Below are 26,110 nucleotides of genomic sequence, written 5' to 3'. Positions count from 1 at the left end.
GTAGTGAGCACACTACCAGGCAGACAAAAGGTCATTTTTAATTTGTAAAAAAAAAAATTAAAGGCAGGGAGGGGGTTAGGGATAGATGGGTAATAGGCAGGGACAGAAAAAAGAAAAAAAGTGATGGTGTGAGCTACCCTTTAAGGACCAGGCCCATTTTGACCTTAAGAACCAGACCAATTTTATTTTTGCATTTTCGTTTTTTCCTCCCCGCCTTCTAAAAATCATAACTCTTATATTTCCATCCACAGACCCATATGAGGGCTTGTTTTTTGCGTCACCAATTGTACTTTGTAATGACATCACTCACTTTACCATAAAATGTGTGGCGCAACCAAACAAATATTATTTATGTGGGAAAATTGAAAAGAAAACCGCAATTTAGCAAATTTTGGAAGGTTCTGTTTTCATGCTGTACACTTTCCGGTAAAAATGACATGTTTTCTTTATTCTGTGGGTCAATCCGATTAAAATGATACCCATGTTATATGCTTTTCTATAATTGTATCGCTTAAAAAAAATCTCAAACCATTTTAACAAAATTAGTATGTTTGAAATTGCCCTATTTTGACCACCTATAACTTTCTAATTTTTCCGTATATGGGGCGATATGAGTGCTAATTTTTTGCGCCATGATCTGTAGTTTTTATCAGTACCACTTTTTCTTAGGTTTTACTTTTTATACATTTTTATACATTTTTTTGGGAATAAAATGTGACAAAAAAGCAGCAATTTTTGACTTACGGTATTTAAATTTTTTTTTATGTTCACGCCGTTCACCGTACGGGATAATTAACAATATATTTTAATAGTTCAGACTTTTACGCACGCGGCAATACCAAATATGTGTATTAATAATTTTTTTTACGCTATTTAGGGGTAAAATGGGAAAAACGGACGTTTTACTTTTTTATTGGGGGAGGGGATTTTTCAAATGTTTTAACTTTTTTTAATTTACATTTTTTTACATTTTTTTTTTTTTTTTTACACTTTTTATGTCCCCTTAGGGGACTATTCATAGCAGTCAGTTGATTGCTAATACTGTTCAGACCACTGCTGTAAGAGGACCCCCAACCTTACTCCTCAAGGACAATGCCCATTTCTCGGTCGCTCTTCATTGGTGGGACACCTATACTGATGCGTTTTCTTTTATTTTGCAGCCCGGACGGGATAACATGAAAAAAGTGTGCACCGGAGTACTCCTTTAACCCCTTAAGGACGCAGGACGTAAATGTACGTCCTGGTGAGGTGGTACTTAACGCACCAGGACGTACATTTACGTCCTAAGCATAACCGCGGGCATCGGAGCGATGCCCGTGTCATGCGCGGCTGATCCCGGCTGCTGATCGCAGCCAGGGACCCGCCGGCAATGGCCGACGCCCGCGATCTCGCGGGCGTCCGCCATTAACCCCTCAGGTGCCGGGATCAATACAGATCCCGGCATCTGCGGCAGTTTGGGATTTAAATGAACGATCAGATCGCCCGCAGCGCTGCTGCGGGGATCCGATCATTCATAACGCCGCACGGAGGTCCCCTCTCCTTCCTCCGTGCGGCTCCCGGCGTCTCCTGCTCTGGTCTGTGATCGAGCAGACCAGAGCAGAAGATGACCGATAATACTGATCTGTTCTATGTCCTATACATAGAACAGATCAGTATTAGCAATCATGGTATTGCTATGAATAGTCCCCTATGGGGACTATTCAAGTGTAAAAAAATGTAAAAGTAAAAGTAAAAAAAAAGTGAAAAATCCCCTCCCCCAATAAAAAAGTAAAACGTCCGTTTTTTCCTATTTTACTGCCAAAAAGCGTAAAAAACATTTTTATAGACATATTTGGTATCGCCGCGTGCGTAAATGTCCGAACTATTAAAATAAAATGTTAATGATCCCGTACGGTGAACGGCGTGAACGAAAAAAAATAAAAAAAGTCCAAAATTCCTACTTTTTTAATACATTTTATTAAAAAAATATTCTAAAAAATATATTAAAAGTTTTTTATATGCAAATGTGGTATCAAAAAAAAGTACAGATCATGGCGCAAAAAATGAGCCCCCATACCGCCACTTATACGGAAAAATAAAAAGTTAGAGGTCATCAAAATAAAGGGATTATAAACGTACTAATTTGGTTAAAAAGTTTGTGATTTTTTTTAAGCGCAACAATAATATAAAAGTATATAATAATGGGTATCATTTTAATCGTATTGACCCTCAGAATAAAGAACACATGTCATTTTTACCATAAATTGTACGGCGTGAAAACAAAACCTTCCAAAATTAGCAAAATTGCGTTTTTCGTTTTAATTTCCCCACAAAAATAGTGTTTTTTGGTTGCGCCATACATTTTATGATATAATGAGTGATGTCATTACAAAGGACAACTGGTCGCGCAAAAAACAAGCCCTCATACTAGTCTGTGGATGAAAATATAAAAGAGTTATGATTTTTAGAAGGCGAGGAGGAAAAAATGAAAACGTAAAAATTAAATTGTCTGAGTCCTTAAGGCCAAAATGGGCTGAGTCCTTAACCCCTTAAGGACCGGAGGTTTTTCCGTTTTTGCATTTTCGTTTTTTGCTCCTTGCCTTTAAAAAATCATAACTCTTTCAAATTTACACCTAAAAATCCATATAATGGCTTATTTTTTGCGCCACCAATTCTACTTTGTAATGACGTCAGTCATTTTGCCCAAAAATCTATGGTGAAGCGGGAAAAAAAATCATTGTGCGACAAAATTTAAAAAAAAACGCTGTTTTGTAACTTTTGGGGGCTTCCGTTTCTACGTAGTACATTTTTCGGTAAAAATGACACCTGATATGTATTCTGTAGGTCCATACGATTAAAATGATACCCTACTTATATAGGTTTGATTTTGTCGGACTTCTGGAAAAAATCATAACTACATGCAGGAAAATTAATACGTTTAAAATTGTCATCTTCTGACCCCTATAACTTTTTTATTTTTCCGTGTATGGGGCGGTATGAGGGCTCATTTTTTGCGCCGTGATCTGAAGTTTTTAACGGTACCATTTTTGCATTGATAGGACTTATTGATCGCTTTTTATTCATTTTTTCATGATATAAAAACTGACCAAAAATGCACTATTTTGGACTTTGGAATTTTTTTGCGCGCACGCCATTGACCGTGCGGTTTAATTAACGATATATTTTTATAATTCGGACATTTCCGCACGCGGCGATACCATTTATGTTTATTTTTATTTTTATTTACACTGTGTTTTTTCTTTTATGGGAAAAGGGGGGTGATTCAAACTTTTAATAGGGAAGGGGTTAAATGATGTTTATTCACTTTTTTTTTGCACTTTTTTTTTGCAGTGTTATAGGTCCCATAGGGACCTATAACACTGCACACACTGATCTTTTACATTGATCACTGGTTTCTCATAAGAAACCAGTGATCGATGATTCTGCCGCATGACTGCTCATGCCTGGATCTCAGGCACTGAGCTGTCATTCGGCGATCGGACAGCGAGGAGGCAGGTAGGGGCCCTCCCGCTGTCCTGTCAGCTGTTCGGGATGCCGCGATTTCACCGCGGCTATCCCGAACAGCCCACTGAGCTAGCCGGCATGCTTTCGGTTTCACTTTAGACGCGGCGTTCAACTTTGAACGCCGCGTCTAAAGGGTTAATAGCGCGCGGCACAGCGATCAATGCCGCGCGCTATTAGCCACGGGTCCCGGCCGTTGTTAGAGGCCGGGCCCGACCCGCTATGACGCGGGGCCACGCCGTGGCCCCGCGTTATAGATCGGGAGTGGACACATGACGTTCCAGTACGTCATGTGTCCTTAAGGGGTTAAGGGGTTAACAACCGACTCTAGCATTGTTACATATTATATATCTCCTTTTTGGAGGGACTCCATTCCCCCCTCCCCTCTGGTCCCACCAGGGGGGGGGGGGGGGGCATCTGTTATCTCCTATATGGGACCAGAGACCCCTTACATCCTGCCACTTCAAAGAAACTCATGACCTCAAAAAGAGAAAAACAGCAGATAGGCCCCAATTGACTGCAATACACAAAAACAAAGGATACACCATCTGAATGACCCCTCACCCCCCAGGTCTTAGTTTATACATAGATGCAATTGTAATACACATATATGATTTAATACTCAGGCCTGGGCCTGACACCAGCCCACTGGGAGTGAGGTAATCAGTTTTAGCTAGTGTCAGCAGGAGGCAAGACACGGGTCTGAAAGCTCCCCAGACCTGGTCCTTTTTTTTTTTTTTTAAATCATTTTCTAGTAAGGGCTGTTTTAGTTTGTTTTTTTTCTCCTTTTTGTTTCCCTTTTTTCAGGTGGGGGTTCAGGAGCATGGCACTACCAATTCCCCCATATGCCATGAAGGGGCACAGACATAGAGTATGTACTATTAACCGATTCTCGCAAATGGCCAGCGCCTGGAGGTTGTACCCTGGGTCCGGGTCCCCCACTGCCCCTGCTTGCTCCGCTATCTTAGCCTGGTATGATGCAGCGTGGCTATAAGTTGGTTGAAGATGCTTGAGGTGAGTATATAAGATGGCGTCCGCAGGTGAATATGTACCCCCCTTCCCTCTCTCTTTAAAAAGGGACTCTGTCCTTTAATGCAGGGCTCACTCAGAGTTTCATGGGAGGGCTGTGTGTCTGCATACTATGTTCTGTGGAGGACAGCCGCCGGCCTTTTGCAGCGGCTCCCTCCACAGGCGTTCTTATCTGGCTCACCTTTGAACAGCCTCGCTGTTCCTCCTTTCTGCCAGCTATGTTTACCCCCACTGCGGGGGTCGGCAGTGCACTGGGGGCTCAGCCAGCAGGAGTCAAGGGCTTTGGCGGCACATGGCCGCCCTTCTTCCCCAGAGCCAGCACCCCCAAGAGACCAGGCTGTGCCTACCCTCCATTTTTCAGGGGGCTATGGCAGCACGTGGCTCCGCCCTTCTCCCCCTAAGAGCACGCGGACCAGGAGGCCAGGAAGTGCCTCCTCTCCAGGTTTGCGCGCCCCACGGATCATTCCTGTAGCTGGCTTACCCGCAGATCTTATGATGGGCGCCTCCAGCGGCGTCTAGCTCTGCCCCTCCACCAGCATCTTGCTCCGCCCCTCCTTTATTGCGGGGGTCGGAGGCGCTCTGTTCTGTGAGCGGCTCCGTTTGCCTCGGTCCGACCCACTCTTGTCCCCTGGTCTTGGAGCTGTGCGACACCTTGGCAGGCGCTTCCAAGTGCGCTGCTCCGTAACTTCGCCGCTCCAAGGCTGCAGCATGAGTTTTCCTAGTGTCCCTGCATGAGGGACATGGTGTTAGCATCCTAGCCCGTTCTACCTTCGGGGATCATAAGGACAGATTCAGCACAAAGCGCTTTGTTCCCCATGCTTCCTTAGTGTGTGTATATTTAAAAAAAAAAAAAAAGGGAATCCGCTGCTGGTCTCTCAGACCATTTAGTGGTGTTTGGCACCCTCTTATGGCCTATAATTAAATTGTGCCTTATTTTCCATGCACCTCTGGGGACAAAAAATTACAGCCTTAGCCTGTACTATCTATCGCTTCTCGGCCTTCTGGCTAAGATCAAGTGTAGTATCTGTTCTTATCAGTTTAATATCTGATACGTCCCCTATCTGGGGTCCATATATTAAATGGATTTTTGAGAACGGGGGCCAAGTTCGACACTTGCTTCCGCCGGCCCATGCATTGACCCGATATGGCAGTATCTTCAGGTACAGTGCACCAAAAATATCTGCTGGGCTCTTTTTTTTTTTCTGGTATTGTATACGGGGGGCCCCTTTATTGTCCATCACCCTGTACGGGACCTGATGTGACACATTGCATTGAGTCAGTTGAGTTACGCCTCTGGCATACCTGCTTTCGCCAGGGTTCTCACTCTGTCGGAGACATATGTGACTCGCTGTGGCGGGTCGTGCCAGGGATTTCATGATCCCTTGGAAGATACTGGGATTACAGTCAGGACTGTTTCTCCTCTACCACCAGTTGTCACACCATATTTGCCATGGCCGCAGGTGTTCTTGACATGTATATACATTATTCCCCTCCTCCACAGGCTGCCACATCTGCGGCTGCTGTCCCGGATCCCCACGTCCAGTGCGAGGTCTCTGTGGAAGTGTCCCTGCGTGGCCATGGATTAAGCCTGACAGTAGTTTCACCTCTCACTGATCTCACAACTGCCGAATCCACGGCTGGATTTCGGTATCCCACTACTAGTGCGAGGTGATCACTGGAGTGCCCTGTTGTCTACATGGACCCATACCAGTAAGCCAGACAGGGGTCTGCATGGTTTTCTCTGCCGCCTGTCACTTCTCCAAGGGCTGATGTATATGCGGCTGAATTTCCGGTACCTCACTACTAGTGTGCGGTCTCTAGTGGAATGACCTGGCGTGCCTTGTGGACCCTATGCAGGGCGAAGGGGATACAATCCACGGCTCCTAAGCCTCCTCCAATCTCCCGGGGTGACGGTGATTCTATTCATAGCTTCTAGGCTTCACTGCCCTTTCACATGCGTCAAAGCGGCACAGTTATTGCCTATCTGACTATGTCCCCTTATCACCAACGCCTCAAGGGGCACTCATTACGCCAGACCATTGTCTGCACAGTTACCGCCGCTGTCGGTCTCCCATCTCTGGGCTGCCGCGTGCATAGCTGTGGCTTCCCATACCTCACTGTTGGTGTGAGGACTCTGTCAGAGGGTTCCTGCAGGCACAAGGGACTGCTGCTAGTCAGCAATTCATTGGTCTTCATGGTCTCCTTCACCATCGGGTCCCCCATAAGATTGGCTGCACTCCTGTGCCCCACTGTCTGTTGGAGTGGTCAAAGCAGTGTTCCTGTGTGCTCAGGAATCCTCCACCAGTCAGCCAGTCAGTTTACTGCTACGTTGGGTCAACTACCATACACTTCCCACAGCGTGACGGAAGTTCAGGTAACCCACTGCCTAGGCGTAGTTCCGAGTGGGTCTCCCCATGTTGCTCCATGGGCCCTTTGCAATGCGCCACATGCTGGTTCGTGGGGTTCTCTACTTTACCAGGTCACTCTCCACATGCCTGCCTCTCTCATGGCTTCAGGCTGGTAGCCCACTTTTAGAGTACGCTCAGACAAGGTGATTTACACCGCGTATTTCGATGCGAATCCGCCTCTGAAGGACCTCTGTATGCTGCCTTTACATGCACCTGCTCGGAGCGGCAATACGCCGCTACAAGCAGACACACTGCGATGTGCGAGTCGCTGTGCGCATGCGCAGTATACTCGCACTTCGCGGCAGCTCTCGGCCTTGCTCATAGAGCAGGGGGAGTGGCCGCGATGTGTTCGAGTACACTGCGCATGTGTGGCGACTCCCACATCGCTTCAGTGTGTCTGCACGTAACTGCATATTATCGCTCCGAGCAGGCATATGTAAAGGCAGCATACAGAGCTCCTTCAGCGGTGGATCCGCAGCAAAATATACGCTGTAAATCCGCTTGTCTGAGGGTACCCTTAGTGTGTGGTTCTGAATGCGGGACTCTGTGTGGCCATGGTCCCTATGCCAGATAGCCAGACTGTGTCTGCATGGCTTTCTAATCCACCAGGTCACCTCCCCTATTCCTGCCGCTCCCATGACTGCAGTCCAGTGATTCCTTCCATGTGAAGTTCCACAAGGTGTGCCTCTATGGGTTCATGGAACCTCTTCTGTGTCTGCATGTTTCCTGCCCCACATGCATCCCTCATCTCTTGCATCTGCGACAGCAGTCCTGGTGTGTAGCACCATTAGGAGATGGGGTGTGGGCGTCTCATGCAGGTTCCATGCTGCACTCTCTGTTCCCCTTTTCTAAGAGTGCCACGTTGGTCTGCAAGGGGCATGAGTCTGCTTTCCATTCTGCCGGACTTTTGGATATCTGCGGTTTCCTTTGTGTCTGAAGTTTGGTACCACACTACTATCGTGAGGTAACCATGTCTGTGTCCCTATGTATGCTAAGGTCTTCTGCACATGTAGAGCCCACCCTCCCTCCTGTTCGGTGTGGTGTGCCTCTGGCCTTCCTGTGATCTTGTTCTAAAGACCTGCGACAGTTGAGCACCTCTGTTCTGGCAGGGGGGGCTGTTGGGACGACACAGTCTGTTCAGCCCCCTCCCCCCTCTGCCTCCAGGTATTTTCCTGGTTTCCTGTGCAGAGTGGCTCAGGCATCTGCTCTGTTGCCTTAGACATGTCTAGGATGGCTCAGTTGGCACCCATTCCTCTCAACGATGTTGGTTGCTGTGTGCTTCTTACTCGCATTCTTAGCCATGTCTTTGTTTCTTTGCCCAGCACCTGTGTCCAGGATTCCAATCCCTCCATATCTCTATATTTTGTCGTAGGGTTCTTGGGGGGCTACGTCCACCCAGTACTTTGTCCCGTTGCTGTAGGGTGGCATTTCCCTGCTTCGACAGTACCTGAAGCACTTGTCAATCCCCCTTCCACAGTGGGTACGGGGATCAGGGTGCTGGCATGGTCGATGCCTGGGTTTTCTCTCGACCACCCCTTGTTTTTCCCCTCCACTAGGGGGACTATTTTGCTGAGCACTATCTTCTGCCAAGATGGAGCCACCTCTCTCCTCCTGTTTTTTTTTTTTATATATCTACTGCTGCTCCTGCAGCCTTGGCACTCTCCTCTATTGGAGGAGTTTACACACTTATGTATGGCTCAGCGACAGCCAGTCTAGCCACCGTCTGTTGTTTGGGTTCTGCCACTGCTCTCCTCCTCCCTTGGCGCAGTCTCCCTGGAAGGGTGTGTTTATACTTCCCTTGACAGTGTCGGTTGTGCGACACTGACACCACAGTCTTCTAGAGTGACCTTCCTGTGCCCCGTACCTGGGAGCCTCTGTTGGGTTCCCTTCTGTTTTTTTTCCCTCCGTTCCCGTCCTGACGGGATGTTGCTTCAGAGGGCTCAGTTGGGCTTCGTAATGACATATTTAATTTTACCATAAAACGTATGGCAAAACAAAAAAATAATTTTTTTGGGGGAACTTGGAAACCACTTTTTTTTGTGGGGGGGGGGGGGGGGAGGGATGTTTTTATGCAGTGCACTTTACGGTAAAACTGGCATGTTTGCTTTATTCTGTGGGTTGATATGATTGAAATGATACCCAATTTCTATAGGTTTTGTTTTACTACTTTTAAAATAAAATTAAACTTTTTAACAAAATGAGAATGCTTAAAATTGCCTTATTCTGACCTCTATAACATTTTTTATTTTTGGTATACCGGGATGCGTGAGGGCTCATTTATTTATCAGTATCATCTTTGTTTTTATGGGATTTTTTGATCACTTTAAATTACATTTTTTACAAGATACTAGCAGAGTACCCGGCACTGCCCGGTTTTTCCTACCTAATTCGTTAGGGGAAGAAAAACAACAAAGGAGGAAAGGAAGCTTTTGTCCTCATATCCCATCCTTAAATTCTGACCCCATATCCTGACTCCAAATCCCATCCTCATATTCCTACCTCATATTTTTTCCTCATATCCCATCCCCAAGTGGGGCTGTGTTGTGGTAAAGATATTGTAAGTTGAAAATAAAAGGGGTGTGGCTTAAAGGGTGGGCATGTCTTTGCAAAAAGGGGCATGGAATGGGTGGAGGGTGTGGCTTGCCAGCTGGAATGATGCATTCACCAGGAGATGCAGAGCGGAGCTTGTGGAGTAAGGCAGAAGTCGTCCTATATGATTGCATTGGACTTGAAACAAAAAAAACATCCTTCACATATGAGGGTAGGTTAAGGGTTAATTTAACTATTATATATTTTTATTTGACCTATAAGTAACATGTGACCAAGTATTAGCGAAATATCTCCACCCGTACGGAAGTTATGCTGGAACATACATTTCCCATAGATTTGCATTGGACTTTAAACAAAAACCCTGTCCCTCGCAAATGAGGGTAGGATATAGTTAAATTAACTATCCTATATTTTTGTGAACATGTAAGTAACATGTGACCGAGTATTATCGAAATATTTCCACATGTGACCGAGTATTATGAAAATATTTCCAGCTGTTTGGAAGTTATGTAGACCACGGTTTTAGGTCCGGTGGGAAAACCACAGAGCTGACCAGAGTCAGCGTTTCACTCCGATCGGCTCATTGAAATACATTACATACAGACCGCATACGGCAGGTATACGGGAGCACCTGGTTTTAGCTCCCCCCAGCCGTATGCAGTCCCGTATTGCATAAAACGTGATGTGAGCCCTTAGGCGCATGCATGAGGCCTCGCACTAAGGGCAAGGAAATAGGATGCTATAATATAAAACAGTGCATTGAGGTTCAGCCATACTGTGAACAGACAATTCTACTTTTGCCTAAATTGTGCTTTAATTTCTTTATAGGGCAATAGTGGCTAGCAGAAAGGAAGCTATTCTAACAAGACTTAACCCCTTAAAGGGTAGCTCCCACCATCATGATTTTTTTTCTTTCTGTCCCTGCCTATTGCACTTCTATCCCTAACACCCTCCCTGCCTTTATTTATTTATTTTTACTATTTTTAAAATGGCATTTAGTCTGCCTGGTAGTGTGCTCACTACCAGGCAGACTTCCCCAGCAGGCACCACGTCACTGATGCCTGCTGGGGGGGACTTCCGCCCTTAGTTCTCCCAACAGGGTGCCTCCAGCTGTTTCACCACTACAACTCCCAGCATGCCCTGACAACTCCCAGCATGCCCGTACCTTGCAGCAGCGCCTCCCATCCTCCCCCGTACCTTGCAGCAGCGCCCCCCATCCCGCTCGTACCTTGCAGCAGCTCCCCCCATCCCCCCCGTACCTTGGAGCAGCACTTCCCGCACCTTGCTGTAGCAGCCAACCCCCCGCGCCGCCCGCACCTTGCAGCAGGGCCGTCGGCGAGTGCGGGAAGCCGATGCGGAGCCCTGGCTGTTACTGCGCCTGCGCAAAATTTCGACTGATGCCCTGCCGGAATCAGTCGGAATTTTGCAGTGACGTCACTCCGCACTGCATTCGGCCACTAGGAGGGCGCCCCCTAGTGGCCGAATTTCAAATTGCTTTTAAAATGTTTTAAAAGCATTTTTTTTTAAATAAAAGTATATTAGAGATATGTTGTAGTACTTGAGTACTACAACATATCAAAAATTATTTTTCATGACAGTGCCCATTTAAGTACTCAGGGTTTTTCCATTTTTTTCATAACTCTTTCAATTACCGTATTTATCGGGGTATACCACGCACCGGCCTATAACACGCACCCTCATTTTACCAAGGATATTTGACGTCATGAGCCGCGCCGTGCAGCGCATAGCAACGACGCAGGGGACGCACACCAGAGGCCTGAAGCAGCGCGGACCCGACCCCGGCAACAGGTAATTATGCCACCAGGGATGGGGGGAGGCAACGGGCAGCGGCGCCGGCAATGGGTGCCGCTGCCCCTTCTCTCCTCCTGGCTGTGGGCACCGCTTCTCTCCCCCTGGCTATCGGCGCCGGCAATGCGCCGATAGCCAGGGGGAGAGAAGGGCCGGCAGCAGGGCTCTAGACCCCAGGAAAGGCAGGGGGAGAGAAGCGGGCAGCGACGGCCTCTCTCCCCCTTCCTTTCCTGGGGGTGTATCGGCGTATAACACGCACATAGACTTCAGACTAAAAAATTTAGCCTAAAAAGTGCGTGTTATACGCCGATAAATACGGTAATTTTTTTTTTGCACCACCAATTCTACTTTGTAATGACATCAGTCATTTTACCCAAAAATCTACAGCGAAACAAAAAAAAGAATCATTGTGCGACAAAATTGAAAAAAAAAAACACGCCATTTTGTGACTTTTAGGGGCTTTTGTTTCTACTCAGTGCATTTTTTGGTAAAAATGACACATTCTCTTTATTCTGTAGGTCCATACAATTAAAATAATACCCTACTTCTATAGGTTTGATTTTGAAAAAAAAAATCTGCATATGGGGATGCTTGAGGGCTAATATTTTGCGCCGTGATCTGAAATTTTATCGGTACCATTTTTGTTTTGATCGCTTCTTATCCATTTTTTTAATGGTATAAAAAGTGACCAAAAATACGCTATTTTGGACTTTGGAATTTTTTTACGTGTATGCCATTGACCCTGCAGGTTAATTAACGTATTTTTATAGTTCAGACATTTACGCACACGGTGATACCACATATGTTGATATTTATTTTTATTTACAGTTTTTATTTTTTTTAAAATGGGGGGGGTGATTCAAACTTTTATTAGGGAAGGGGTTAAATTAAATTTATTAACTTTTTTTTACACTTTTTTTTTGCAATGTTATAGCCCCCATAGGAGACTATAACATGCAGCACATTGATTGCAGACACTGATCAATGCTATGCCATAGCATTGCATCAATCACTGTTATTGGCGCTCCACTGCTCCTCTCTGGATCTCAGGCACGGAGCATTGAATAGTCCGGACAGCTGATCGGGTCAGCGCGGTTTCACCTTGGTGGTCCTAATCAGCCCGACTGAGATGCCTGGATCAGTGATGTCCGGTATTAGCCACGGGTCCCTGCTATCGTTATTTGCCGATATGATGCGGGAGCCTATGCAGGACGTAAATTTAAGTCCTGTGTCGATAAGGGGTTAAAGAGTAGGTATAGTTTTAGTTGCCTTTGTTGAGTTAGATTTATAGCAGTTCCATATTCCCCTCCCACATTCCAACATGAAGGACGGTGAGGTATAATAACATTGATGGACATTTATCAATGGGTTTAGTCAGGTTTTCTTTACCATAATTGTCGCAAAATTGTCGCAACTGCGACTACGTGTTTTTTCGTGCGACGATTTGCATGAAGAACAAGAAAAGCAAGAAAATTCAAACTTGCTTACGTAGTAAATTTTTCAAAATGGATTTGCTTTAGTCGGGTATTTATCAACTGCGACAGTCGCAACTGCGCAAAGAAAAGTCGCAACAAGGTTAAATATTAACTAAATTTACTCCAGCTCAAACATGGAGCAGAAAAAGCTACTACCAAAGTAAAAAAAGAAAAATTGCTCACGTGAAAGAAAATTATCAACAGGCTGAAACCAGTTGATAAATAAATCCCACATAAGCAAAAATAAAGTAAGGAAAAAATTACTAAAAAAAAAGAAATACATAAGCAAACATTGATAAATGTCCTTCATTATGCTTATTTGTTGACTACATTTGGTGTACTTTGGAAAAAAAAAATTTGAAACCTCAATATTTTAAAATGTAGCTGTTCTCTTCTGAAAAAGGTTTTGTGTAGTGTGCAGCTTGGCACAATTTACTTCAGTGGAGCTGAGATGCGATGCTTAACCCCTTAAAGTCCTTAAGGACTGAGGGCGTATGGATACGCCCGTGGGAATTCCGGTCCCCGCCCACCGGGCGGGGACCGGACCGGGGTGACTGCCGATATCTATCAGCAGGACCCCCGTGCAAACCCCTAGGGGGGTCCCGAGACCCCCCATGTCATCAATTCAGACCAACGATTTGCGGCTTTTCCGGGTCAATCGGGTCTCTGGTGACCCGGAAAAAAGGGTGAATGGAGCTGTCCGAGACAGCCCCATTCACCCTTACCCAGCAGGAGTGAGGTGGCATGGGTGCCGCCTCACGATCACGTGATTTATCGGTCGGAACTACTGATCAATCACGACCCTGCTGGGCGGTGATCGGGACGGCAAAGATGGCGGAGATCAGCGCCGGCGGGGGTTTCCTACCTTGCCCTGGTCCGGCGGGGGTCCCCTCGACCCCTGCCGGACCAGGGCAAGGTAGGAGACCCCCGTGTTTCAGCAAGGCAAAGTGTTCTACACCCCTATTGAGGCTCTCTGTAGGCCAGAAATAGCAATTTTTAATACAGATTCACCAGGAATAAATTCGGACCGAACCAAATTTTTTAGGAAGATTCAGCGAATCAGCCGAATCGAATTTTTCAAAAATTCGCTCATCTCTAATTATATTGATAAAAACTAAAATCCATGGCAAAAATGAGCCCTCACACATCCCTGTATACGGAAAAATTTAAAAGTTATAGGGGTCAGAAGGACAATTTTAGGCATAATAATTATTGAACAAAAAATTATAATTTTTTAATAGTACTAAAATAAAACAAAACCTATATAAGATGGGTATTGTTGTAATTATTTTACAGAATAAAGATAATGGACCAGATTTATCAAACTGTGAGAGAGAAAAAATTGATTGATTTTCCCACAGCAACCAATCACAGCTCAGCTTTCATTTTTACCAGAGCTAGTAAGCTGAGCTGTGATAGGTTGCTGTGGGAAAATCACTCCATTTTTTTCTCTCTCACAGTTTAATAAATCTGGGCAAATGTGTCATCTGTTCCAAAAAGTGCACTGCAAAGAAATGGAAGCCCCCAGAAATTGCTAAATTGCTATTTTTTTTATTTTATTTTTTTTCAATTTCTACCTACAAATATATATGCTTTTAAATTTGCTGTATATTTGGTGGTAAAATGAGTAATATAATTACAAAGTACAGTCGGTGGCACAAAATATAGGTGGATAATTGAAAGCATTATGGCTATTAGAAGGTGAGATGGAAAAACCAAACCTCCCCTTATTTTGTGTATCAGGAAAAGTGGATTGGGCTCCTGTTTTAATTATTTTTAATTTTCACACCCCTGCAACTTTTGTGCCCCCCCTCCAACCCCCTACACCCCCCAGACCCCTCAGTTCCCTGTCACCCCCCCCGATCCCTCAGTCCCCTATTACCCCCTTTAGAACCCTCAGTCCCCTATCACGCCCTCCAGACCCCTCAGTCCCCTATTACCCCCTTTAGACCTCACAGTCCCCTATCACCCCCCCCCCAGGCCCCTTAGCACCCCCAAAAAGCATAAATCTTTCTTTTTTTTTTACCGTTTGCATGGCTTGGTCAGCAGGTTGCAGCGCTAGCGATGCCCCTTCCTGCTCAGAGCAGAGAAGCGGGTCTGAAGCCGTGATGTCAAGACGAGTCTGCGCTGTTGCGTGTGCGCACGGACGTCTGTTGCCTGCCCCGACTACTACTTGAATTACTCAGAGCTGTGAGACCGGGAGACCGGGCAGCAGGTACGAGGCCCTTCAACGTAATCCGTAAGGGGGCCTTGCACGGGGCGGTGATGTTAACTGGGGTGTAGAGGGCCACATTTGTTTTGGCAGATGGGCGGGCCGTCACATTGCGGTAGCCTTGCGGTGGTGGCGGCCAGAGCGAGGTCCCCACCAGTGTGAGGCCTTAGGTGGCAACCTATATGGCCTAACAGAAGAGCCGCCTCTGCTCCTACTGGTCATCGAATCTCTTACTGCAATATGATAGCCTCCTAAATTGAAATATTTAGAGCTTAAGTTGTACCTGCAGAACGAGCAGTGTCTGCATGCAAAATTTCCTTTTGGTGCAGTGGAAGTGAGCCAATTGTCTTGATTCTTGTTGCGGACACCAATGCAGACAATGATTTTTGTGATACATTATGAGCGGTTTTCTAACTGCAACTTCTCTTACACCCTAATCTTACTAAAGCATGTACCAGTGCTTATGTATTGCTTTTCTATCTGCTCATTAAATAGGGTGTTTTTAACCACTTAAGGACCAAGGACGTACCGGTACGTCCTGAGTCCTTTCCCTTTCTATAACGCGGGGCCACAACCCGGTCTGTGGCTAATAGCGTGCGGCAATGATCGCAGTGCCGTGCGCTATTAACCCTTTAGGAGCGGCGTTCAAAGTTAAACGCCGCATCTAAAGTGAAAGTAAATCACTGCCGGTTAGCTCAGGGGGCTCTTTGGGATGTCCACGGTGAAATCGCGGCATCCCGAACAGCTGTGGGGCACGAGGAGGGTCTCCTACCTTGCCTCCTGGTGTCCGATCGCCGAATGACTGCTCAGTGCCTGAGATCCAGGCATGAGCAGTCAAGCGGCAGAATCATTGATCACTGGTTTCCTATGAGAAACCAGTGATCAATGTAAAAGATCAGTGTGTGCAGTGTTATAGGTCCCTATGGGAGCTATAACATTGCAAAAAAAGAAAAAGTGGAAAAAAAAGTGAATAAACATCATTTAACACCTCCCCCAATAAAAGTTTAAAAAAAAAATATTGTAAGTAAAAATAAACATATGTGGTTTCGCCGCGTGCGGAAATGTCCGAATTATAAAAATATATCATTATTTAAACTGCACAGTCAATGGCGTACGCGCAAAAAAATTCAAAAGTCCAAAATAGTGTATTTTTGGTCACTTTTTATATCATGAAAAAATTAATAAAAAGCTATCAACAAGTCCGATCAATACAAAAATGGTACCGCTAATAACTTCAGATCACGGCGCAAAAAATGAGCCCTCATACCGCCCCATATGCCGAAAAATAAAAAAGTTATAGGGGTCAGAAGATGACAATTTTAAACGTATAAATTTTCCTGCATGTAGTTATGATTTTTTTTCAGAAGTACAACAAAATCAAACCTAAATAAGTAGGGTATCATTTTAATCGTATGGACCTACAGAATAAAGAGAATGTGTCATTTTTAACGAAAAATGTACTGCATAGATACAGAAGACCCCAAAAATTCATCCTGGGCGAAGGTTCGACGAAACAATCGTAGGGGTGGCGTCGCTCCTGCTCTGTTGCTGGCATTTTTTCATCTTTCTTTTTGTGAGCAGTATGCATGTCTGTACTTTCAAGCATATGTACACTCTATAGAGGTCCTTTTGAGACCCTAATATGTATGCACTTTAATGAATGCACCATGTACTTTTATTAATTTGTATTTCTTATGCACATGAGCAGGTAGTGTCGCCCCTTTTTGTCTAGTCTCCCCCAGTTGGTTTGCCTTTTCCCCATTTTCAACATTTTTTATGTAACTAATAAAAGTGACTATGTTTTAAGCCTATTAAAATTACTCCTTTCTCTTTTGTTTTTGGTAATTAAATTTTGGATGTCATATATGAAGCCTCTTGTAATGGGAAAGAAAAAAAAATGTTTTAGACACAATCTGTGTCTTATCAATATACTCATACCCCAGCACTGTGTTGTATTCCAGTTCTTTTGCATTGCTCCCGGTATCTAAACTTGTTATAAGGGCGTCACAGAAAAAGTTTATGAAGGGTTCAGACTTATCTATATTTGAAAGAAAATCCCTGATAGCCTGTACACCCTTATCAGTAAGGATGCGGGTGTACAGACTATCAACGTCTGTATAAGGTAACCCTGCTTTCAGTCGAATGCATTGTGTGTCTTGACCAGATCACTCGTATTTTCTAGGTAAGTGGGAGTCTCAACCAATAGGGGCCGAAGTAACTATTCCAAATATTTTGAAAGTGCCTACGTTGCTGACCCAATCCGGCCACGATCGGGCAGCCTGGGGCATGGGACATTGACTTGGGCAGCATGTACCACTTTTGTAGGATACAGAGGCAGCAAGTGCTCAGTGATCTTAGCAGAGAGATTGACAACTTCCACTTGTCTTCTCAGGAAGGTACATAATTTTATTAGTAGGATAACTGAGAATAGGTTCATAAGTTTTAGTAATGTCTAACTGATAATGGACCTCCATTTCGTAATCGGAAAGGTACCCAACCACTACTGAGCCCACCTTATCTGCTCTGGTAATAACAATATCATTCTGAGCCTTAAGCCATTCCAAGGCTTTTCCTTTCTCTACTGGAATGTTCTGGAATGTAAAATTATCATGTAGGACAGGGATATGTGCAGCCCAGAATTCACCCACAGCCACTTTGCCTGTCTTCTTAAGTATCCGCTGTAAGCGATGGATCCTCAACTGGACAGTGGTCCCTGTTGTCAGTTTTGTACAGGGGCGTAACATGGTCCAAAACAATAAACACAACTGTACAGAGGACAGGACACAAATAGTTAACAGGTAAAGCACAAGGTACAAAACACAGCCAATAAACAGTCAACAAGCCGGGTCCAAATTGGGAGAGCAGTGGAGGTACTAAATAACCGAGCAAGGAATAAACATATAACAAGCTGAGGTCAAAATACACGAAAAAGAATATGCTAGGAGCAGTATAAGAGCTAGATTCAATCACAAGAATTCCCCGTATCCCCATCAACTGTCTCAAATTTAGAAACCAAATCCACATTATCTTCACCAGACACAATACGTCCCAGAGCGATCGTGTCAGCCTTAATGTTGGTAGCTCAGGACATGATGACCACTTTGACACGGATGCTTGGTGCAGGACCGATTAAATGGCTGTTCTCTCCACAGTAGTAGCACAACCCTTTGTTCCCTTGTATTCTCTTGTGCTCCTCAGGGGTGAAGGTGCTACCAGTCTGCATGGGTCCCACCTCAAGCACAGGTGGGGGAACATGCAAGAAAGGAGGAACAGGCAGAGAAAGAGAGCTGGGAGTAATGGGCAATTCTTTGCCAGGAGTGTCAGGAGAAGGGCAGGTAACTAACATGGGCTGGGTCATTTCAGTTAGAAGCCACACACCATTTATGAACCTTGATACAATACTCCTCTTCGGACCTACAAACCTGTTTCAGTACCCTACGAATCAGCAAGTGCTGCTCTGTCAGGTTCAGCATATAGAAGAACCAATGCAGAAAATAGAGAATCCACTGAGCATAATTCTGGAGCATCAGGGTCACGGGAATACACCCAGTCTTGAGGACCCCCTTGCAAAAGGGACATAAAAATTCCAACTCTTTGGGCCTTGACAGCTGAGAAGGTCATTGCATTTGGTCCACTATGACAGCAAGGGGATCCATAGTGACAAAATTGGCACAGTACAAGTATGTTCCATTTTGGAAATTAATGGTGGGGCATTGTAAGGTCATGGGGGACACTAAAGCCAATATGAGGCATTGCTTGATGGCACATTTGGGCATTGTGAGGTCAATGTGACTTCTCAGTGAGCATATTAATTTCATGTTGATAAATTGTGCGGGCATAGTGGGACAGTGTCACATCAAAATTGTGAGGTCACAGTGGGTTATATTTGGGTATAGAGATGACAGAGTGGGGTATAGTAAGCTCACAGTGGGCAACGTGAGGTCACAATAGAGCATTGTAATGTCAGGTCAGTGTGGGGAATTGGGATTTCACATTTGTAAGAAATTGTGACTTCACAGTGGGCACTATGATGTCACAGTGATAAATTGTGAGGTCAATGTGGGGTATTGTGAGGTCATGAAGAACTGTGAGGCCAAGATGGGGCATGGGGAATACACATTTGGGTATTCAGTGGTCACTTGTGACTTTAAGATGAGCATTCTGATGTCACAATGATAAACTGTGCGGTCATGGGGGGGACACATTTAGGCGTTGTGATGTTACATTCATACACTGTGAGGTAAGAGTGGGGCAATGTGATGTCACATCTAGGTATACTAATGACACAATGTGATGTTTCTGTAGGGAACTGTAACCTTATCTGTCATTGTTAAAGTAACATTAGTACACGGTTAGGTCAGAGTGGGGCATTGTCATGTCACAGTGTGACGTGGTGAGGTTACATTTAGACAGTGGTTTAATTGTGATGTCATATCGTAATGACACTCTTGTAATGACACACTCACTTCGTAATGTCACTTTTGGGCATTTTGAGGTCACAGAGATGCATTGATGCATTATATTAGAGAAATTGTGACTTCATATTTGAGATTGTGAGGTCACAGTGGCATACCTCCCAACTGTCCCAGATCCGGCAGGACATTTCCGCTTTTGGGGTGATGTCACGCTGTCCCGGAAGGGCCACCCACATTTAACTGTAAATACCTCCTAATGAGGCGTCTTCAGTTAAATGCGGCTCTCGGTGGGAAGTTTGACAGGGTAAAGAGCCATTGGCTCCTTATCCTGTCAATCACACTTGTGTCCACTGGCTACATTTAGCCAGCAGACACAAGAGGCTTCATCTGCGCTCCTGCGGCTCCAGCAGACAAGTGGCATCATTAGACGCAGTAGTGCAGAGGAAGAAAAAAGGAGAGGCCATGCTGAGGAAACAGCCAGAGCCGCTGGGAAGAAGACAGAAGAGCCGCAGGAGTTGGGGGGGGGGGGGGGGGGGGACGACTGCTGCTGCCTACCATGGGGGGAACTGCTGCTGCCTACCATGGGGGATACTGCTGCTGCCTACTATGGGGGTACTGCTGCCTACTATGGGGGACACTGCTCCCTACTATGGGGGTACTGCTGCCTAATATGGGGACATTACTGCCTAATATGGGGACACTGCTGCCTACTATGGGGGACACTGCTGCCTAATATGATGGACACTGCTGACTAATGTCAATATGGGGGTAATGCTGCCTAGTATGAGGGACACTGCTGCCTACTCTGGGGTACAGCTACAGCTGCCTAAAATGGAGACACTGCTGCCTACTATGGGGGACACTGCTGTCTAATATGGGGGTACTGCTGTCTAATAAGGGGGTACTGCTGCCTAGTACTGCTGCCTACTATGGGGGAACCTGCCGTCTTCTATGAGGGGAATCTGCTGCCTACTATGAAGGGTATTCTGCTGCCAACCCAATATGGGGGACATCTGCTGCCAACCTAATATGGGGGACATCTGCTGCCAACCTAATATGGGGGACATCTGCTGCCAACCTAATATGGGGGACATCTGCTGCCAACTTAATATGGAGTGTATCTGCAGGTCTGGTGCAAGGATTTTGCCACGCTAGGCGAAAGCAAATTTTGCTGCCCCTTGACCCCCCCCCCCCCCCCATCAGCTCTTTTCCATGTATGGAGGCACACGCGATCTCAGAATGTTTTATGGATCTGACCTTAGTGATCGCCCCTGTCTGCCTTGGGGGTTGGCGTTGTGCTCCTCCAGCAGGCTGAAAATGGCAATTATTATAGTATGGGTGGGATGGGGGTAGCGTGGCAGGGTTTTGCTTGATGGGCAGGTGCTTCAGATGGACGGGTGCTTTGGATGCTGACTAACTTTATTGCACCCATGAAGAGGGCGCTCTAGGCAGCTGCCTATTGTGCCTATAGGCAGAGCTGGCTCTGGGTATCTGCTGCCAATGTAATTGGGAGCTATCTGCTGCCAACCTAATGTGGGGGACATCTGCTGCCACCCTAATGTGGGGGATATCTGCTGCCACCCTAATGTGGGGGTTATCTGCTGCCAACAAATGTGGGGAACATTTGCTGCCAACCTAATGTGGGGGACATCTGCTGCCACATCCACAAGTAATACAAATCAGAGTGCTGAATCGGTAACACCTTGGGTGGCTCTCATGTGTCTGTCTGGATGCTCCACCACTCCAGAGTAAGTAATTAGACACACACCATAAGATTGCGTTTTCTGTTTGCTTTTATCCAAAATACTTTTTTTTATACATGCCATCCAGCATTTTTCATGGAATACAAACAATAAAATCAGCCAGGTTCAAAGTCCACAGAACTTTCATATATGTTGTGAGTGGCGCGGAAATATCCCACCGGATGAAGGTATCTGCCAACCTAACATGGGGGTATCTGCTGCCAACCTAACATGGGGGTATCTGCTGCCAACCTAATATGGGGGTATCTGCTGGCAATCTAATGTGGGGACATCTGCTGCTATCAATTCTATTAAGGGTGCGCATTATTACAGTTTGGGGCATTATAGTTATTGGAAAAGTGCGGAGCCTAAAATGTTTTTTCCCCACCATGTTCTCCAGTGATGAGTCGTAGCCGGAAGAAATCATCAAAACGGTTTGAGCTGGATGGAGAAGAAAATAGGAAAGTGGAGGATGCCGATCAGAGAAGACATCACCTGATATGACTGTATGTAATCTCTTATATGGTCTGTAGTGGTAATGATGGGGGTTGTTGTCAGTCACCTGATATGACTGTATGTAATCTCTTATATGGTCTGTAGCGGTAATGATGAGGGTTGTTGTCAGTCACCTGATATAACTGTATGTAATCTCTTACATGGTCTGTAGTGGTAATGATGGGGGTTGTTGTCAGTCACCTGATATGACTGTATGTAATCACTTATATGGTCTGTAGTGGTAATGATGGGGGTTGTTGTCAGTCACCTGATATGACTGTATGTAATCACTTATATGGTCTGTAGTGGTAATGATGGGGGTTGTTGTCAGTCACCTGATATGACTGTATGTAATCTCTTATATGGTCTGTAGTGGTAATGATGGGGGTTGTTGTCAGTCACCTGATATGACTGTATGTAATCACTTATATGGTCTGTAGTGGTAATGATGGGGGTTGTTGTCTACTGATATAACTGTATGTAATCTCATATATAGTCTGTAGTGGTAATGATGGGGGTTGTTGTCAGTCACCTGATCTGACTGTATGTAATCACTTATATGGTCTGTAGTGGTAATGATGGGGGTTGTTGTCAGTCACCTGATATGACTGTATGTAATCTCTTATATGGTCTGTAGTGGTAATGATGGGGGTTGTTGTCAGTCACCTGATATGACTGTATGTAATCTCTTATATGGTCTGTAGTGGTAATGATGGGGGTTGTTGTCAGTCACCTGATATGACTGTATGTAATCTCTTATATGGTCTGTAGCGGTAATGATGAGGGTTGTTGTCAGTCACCTGATATGACTGTATGTAATCTCTTACATGGTCGGTAGCGTAATGATGGGGGTTGTTGTCAGTCACCTGATATGACTGTATGTAATCACTTATATGGTCTGTAGTGGTAATGATGGGGGTTGTTGTCAGTCACTTGATATAACTGTATGTAATCACTTATATGGTCTGTAGTGGTAATGATGGGGGTTGTTGTCTACTGATATAACTGTATGTAATCTCATATATAGTCTGTAGTGGTAATGATGGGGGTTGTTGTCAGTCACCTGATCTGACTGTATGTAATCCCTTATATGGTCTGTAGTGGTAATGATGGGGGTTGTTGTCAGTCACCTGATATGACTGTATGTAATCTCTTATGGTCTGTAGTGGTAATGATGGGGGTTGTTGTCAGTCACCTGATATGACTGTATGTAATCTCTTATATGGTCTGTAGTGGTAATGATGGGGGTTGTTGTCAGTCACCTGATATGACTGTATGTAATCTCTTACATGGTCGGTAGCGTAATGATGGGGGTTGTTGTCAGTCACCTGATATAACTGTATGTAATCACTTATATGGTCTGTAGTGGTAATGATGGGGGTTGTTGTCTACTGATATAACTGTATGTAATCTCATATATAGTCTGTAGTGGTAATGATGGGGGTTGTTGTCAGTCACATGATATGACTGTATGTAATATCTTATATAGTTTGTAGTGGTAATGATGGGGGTTGTTGTCAGTCACATGATATGACTGTATGTAATATCTTATATAGTTTGTAGTGGTAATGATGAGGGTTGTTGTCAGTCACCTGATATGACTGTATGTAATCACTTATATGGTCTCTAGTGGTAATGATGGTGGTTGTTGTCAGTCACCTGATATAACTGTATGTAATCTCTTATATGGTCTGTAGTGGTAATGATGAGGGTTGTTGTCAGTCACCTGATATAACTGTATGTAATCTCTTATATGGTCTGTAGTGGTAATGATGGGGGTTGTTGTCAGTCACCTGATATGACTGTATGTAATCACTTATATGGTCTGTAGTGGTAATGATGGGGGTTGTTGTCAGTCACCTGATATAACTGTATGTAATCACTTATATGGTCTGTAGTGGTAATGATGGGGGTTGTTGTCAGTCACCTGATATAACTATGTAATCTCTTATATGGTCTGTAGTGGTAATGATGGGGGTTGCTGTCAGTCACCTGATAACTGTATGTAATCTCTTATATGGTCTGTAGTGGTAATGATGGGGGTTGTTGTCAGTCACATGATATGACTGTATGTAATATCTTATATAGTTTGTAGTGGTAATGATGAGGGTTGTTGTCAGTCACCTGATATGACTGTATGTAATCACTTATATGGTCTCTAGTGGTAATGATGGTGGTTGTTGTCAGTCACCTGATATAACTGTATGTAATCTCTTATATGGTCTGTAGTGGTAATGATGAGGGTTGTTGTCAGTCACCTGATATAACTGTATGTAATCTCTTATATGGTCTGTAGTGGTAATGATGGGGGTTGTTGTCAGTCACCTGATATGACTGTATGTAATCACTTATATGGTCTGTAGTGGTAATGATGGGGGTTGTTGTCAGTCACCTGATATAACTGTATGTAATCACTTATATGGTCTGTAGTGGTAATGATGGGGGTTGTTGTCAGTCACCTGATATAACTATGTAATCTCTTATATGGTCTGTAGTGGTAATGATGGGGGTTGCTGTCAGTCACCTGATAACTGTATGTAATCTCTTATATGGTCTGTAGTGGTAATGATGGGGGTTGTTGTCAGTCACATGATATGACTGTATGTAATATCTTATATAGTTTGTAGTGGTAATGATGAGGGTTGTTGTCAGTCACCTGATATGACTGTATGTAATCACTTATATGGTCTCTAGTGGTAATGATGGTGGTTGTTGTCAGTCACCTGATATAACTGTATGTAATCTCTTATATGGTCTGTAGTGGTAATGATGAGGGTTGTTGTCAGTCACCTGATATAACTGTATGTAATCTCTTATATGGTCTGTAGTGGTAATGATGGGGGTTGTTGTCAGTCACCTGATATGACTGTATGTAATCACTTATATGGTCTGTAGTGGTAATGATGGGGGTTGCTGTCAGTCACCTGATAACTGTATGTAATCTCTTATATGGTCTGTAGTGGTAATGATGGGGGTTGTTGTCAGTCACCTGATATAACTGTATGTAATCTCTTATATGGTCTGTAGTGGTAATGATGGGGGTTGTTGTCAGTCACCTGATATAACTGTATGTAATCACTTATATGGTCTGTAGTGGTAATGATGGGGGTTGTTGTCAGTCACCTGATATAACTGTATGTTATCACTTATATGGTCTGTAGTGGTAATGATGGGGGTTGTTGTCAGTCACCTGATATGACTGTATGTAATCTCTTATATGGTCTGTAGTGGTAATGATGGGGGTTGTTGTCAGTCACCTGATATGACTGTATGTAATCTCTTATATGGTCTGTAGCGGTAATGATGAGGGTTGTTGTCAGTCACCTGATATGACTGTATGTAATCTCTTACATGGTCGGTAGCGTAATGATGGGGGTTGTTGTCAGTCACCTGATATGACTGTATGTAATCACTTATATGGTCTGTAGTGGTAATGATGGGGGTTGTTGTCTACTGATATAACTGTATGTAATCTCTTATATAGTCTGTAGTGGTAATGATGGGGGTTGTTGTCAGTCACCTGATATGACTGTATGTAATCACTTATATGGTCTGTAGTGGTAATGATGGGGGTTGTTGTCAGTCACCTGATATAACTGTATGTAATCACTTATATGGTCTGTAGTGGTAATGATGGGGGTTGTTGTCAGTCACCTGATATAACTATGTAATCTCTTATATGGTCTGTAGTGGTAATGATGGGGGTTGTTGTCAGTCACCTGATATAACTGTATGTAATCTCTTATATGGTCTGTAGTGGTAATGATGGGGGTTGTTGTCAGTCACCTGATATAACTGTATGTAATCTCTTATATGGTCTGTAGTGGTAATGATGGGGGTTGTTGTCAGTCACCTGATATAACTGTATGTAATCTCTTATATGGTCTGTAGTGGTAATGATGGGGGTTGTTGTCAGTCACCTGATATAACTGTATGTAATCTCTTATATGGTCTGTAGTGGTAATGATGGGGGTTGTTGTCAGTCACCTGATATAACTGTATGTAATCACTTATATGGTCTGTAGTGGTAATGATGGGGGTTGTTGTCAGTCACCTGATATAACTGTATGTTATCACTTATATGGTCTGTAGTGGTAATGATGGGGGTTGTTGTCAGTCACCTGATATGACTGTATGTAATCTCTTATATGGTCTGTAGTGGTAATGATGGGGGTTGTTGTCAGTCACCTGATATGACTGTATGTAATCTCTTATATGGTCTGTAGCGGTAATGATGAGGGTTGTTGTCAGTCACCTGATATGACTGTATGTAATCTCTTACATGGTCGGTAGCGTAATGATGGGGGTTGTTGTCAGTCACCTGATATGACTGTATGTAATCACTTATATGGTCTGTAGTGGTAATGATGGGGGTTGTTGTCTACTGATATAACTGTATGTAATCTCTTATATAGTCTGTAGTGGTAATGATGGGGGTTGTTGTCAGTCACCTGATATGACTGTATGTAATCAC

General features: G+C 44.5%; 1 protein-coding gene and 1 non-coding gene across 2 annotated transcripts in view; both read left to right on the top strand.

The window, feature by feature from the left end:
- The window catches only part of CCNT1 (cyclin T1), a 70,744-nt gene that overhangs the window by 3,453 nt on the left and 41,181 nt on the right, over window positions 1-26,110 (top strand). The gene's annotated exons all lie outside the window — the stretch shown is intronic.
- Window positions 5,516-5,706, top strand: LOC130359651 (U2 spliceosomal RNA). The gene has a single exon (XR_008890354.1). It is a non-coding gene; the product is annotated as a U2 spliceosomal RNA (small nuclear RNA).

The sequence above is a fragment of the Hyla sarda genome, chromosome 2 (assembly GCF_029499605.1).
Source record: "Hyla sarda isolate aHylSar1 chromosome 2, aHylSar1.hap1, whole genome shotgun sequence".
Classification (NCBI taxonomy): Eukaryota; Metazoa; Chordata; class Amphibia; order Anura; family Hylidae; genus Hyla; species Hyla sarda.
This window is presented reverse-complemented; position numbering and strand designations above follow the sequence as displayed.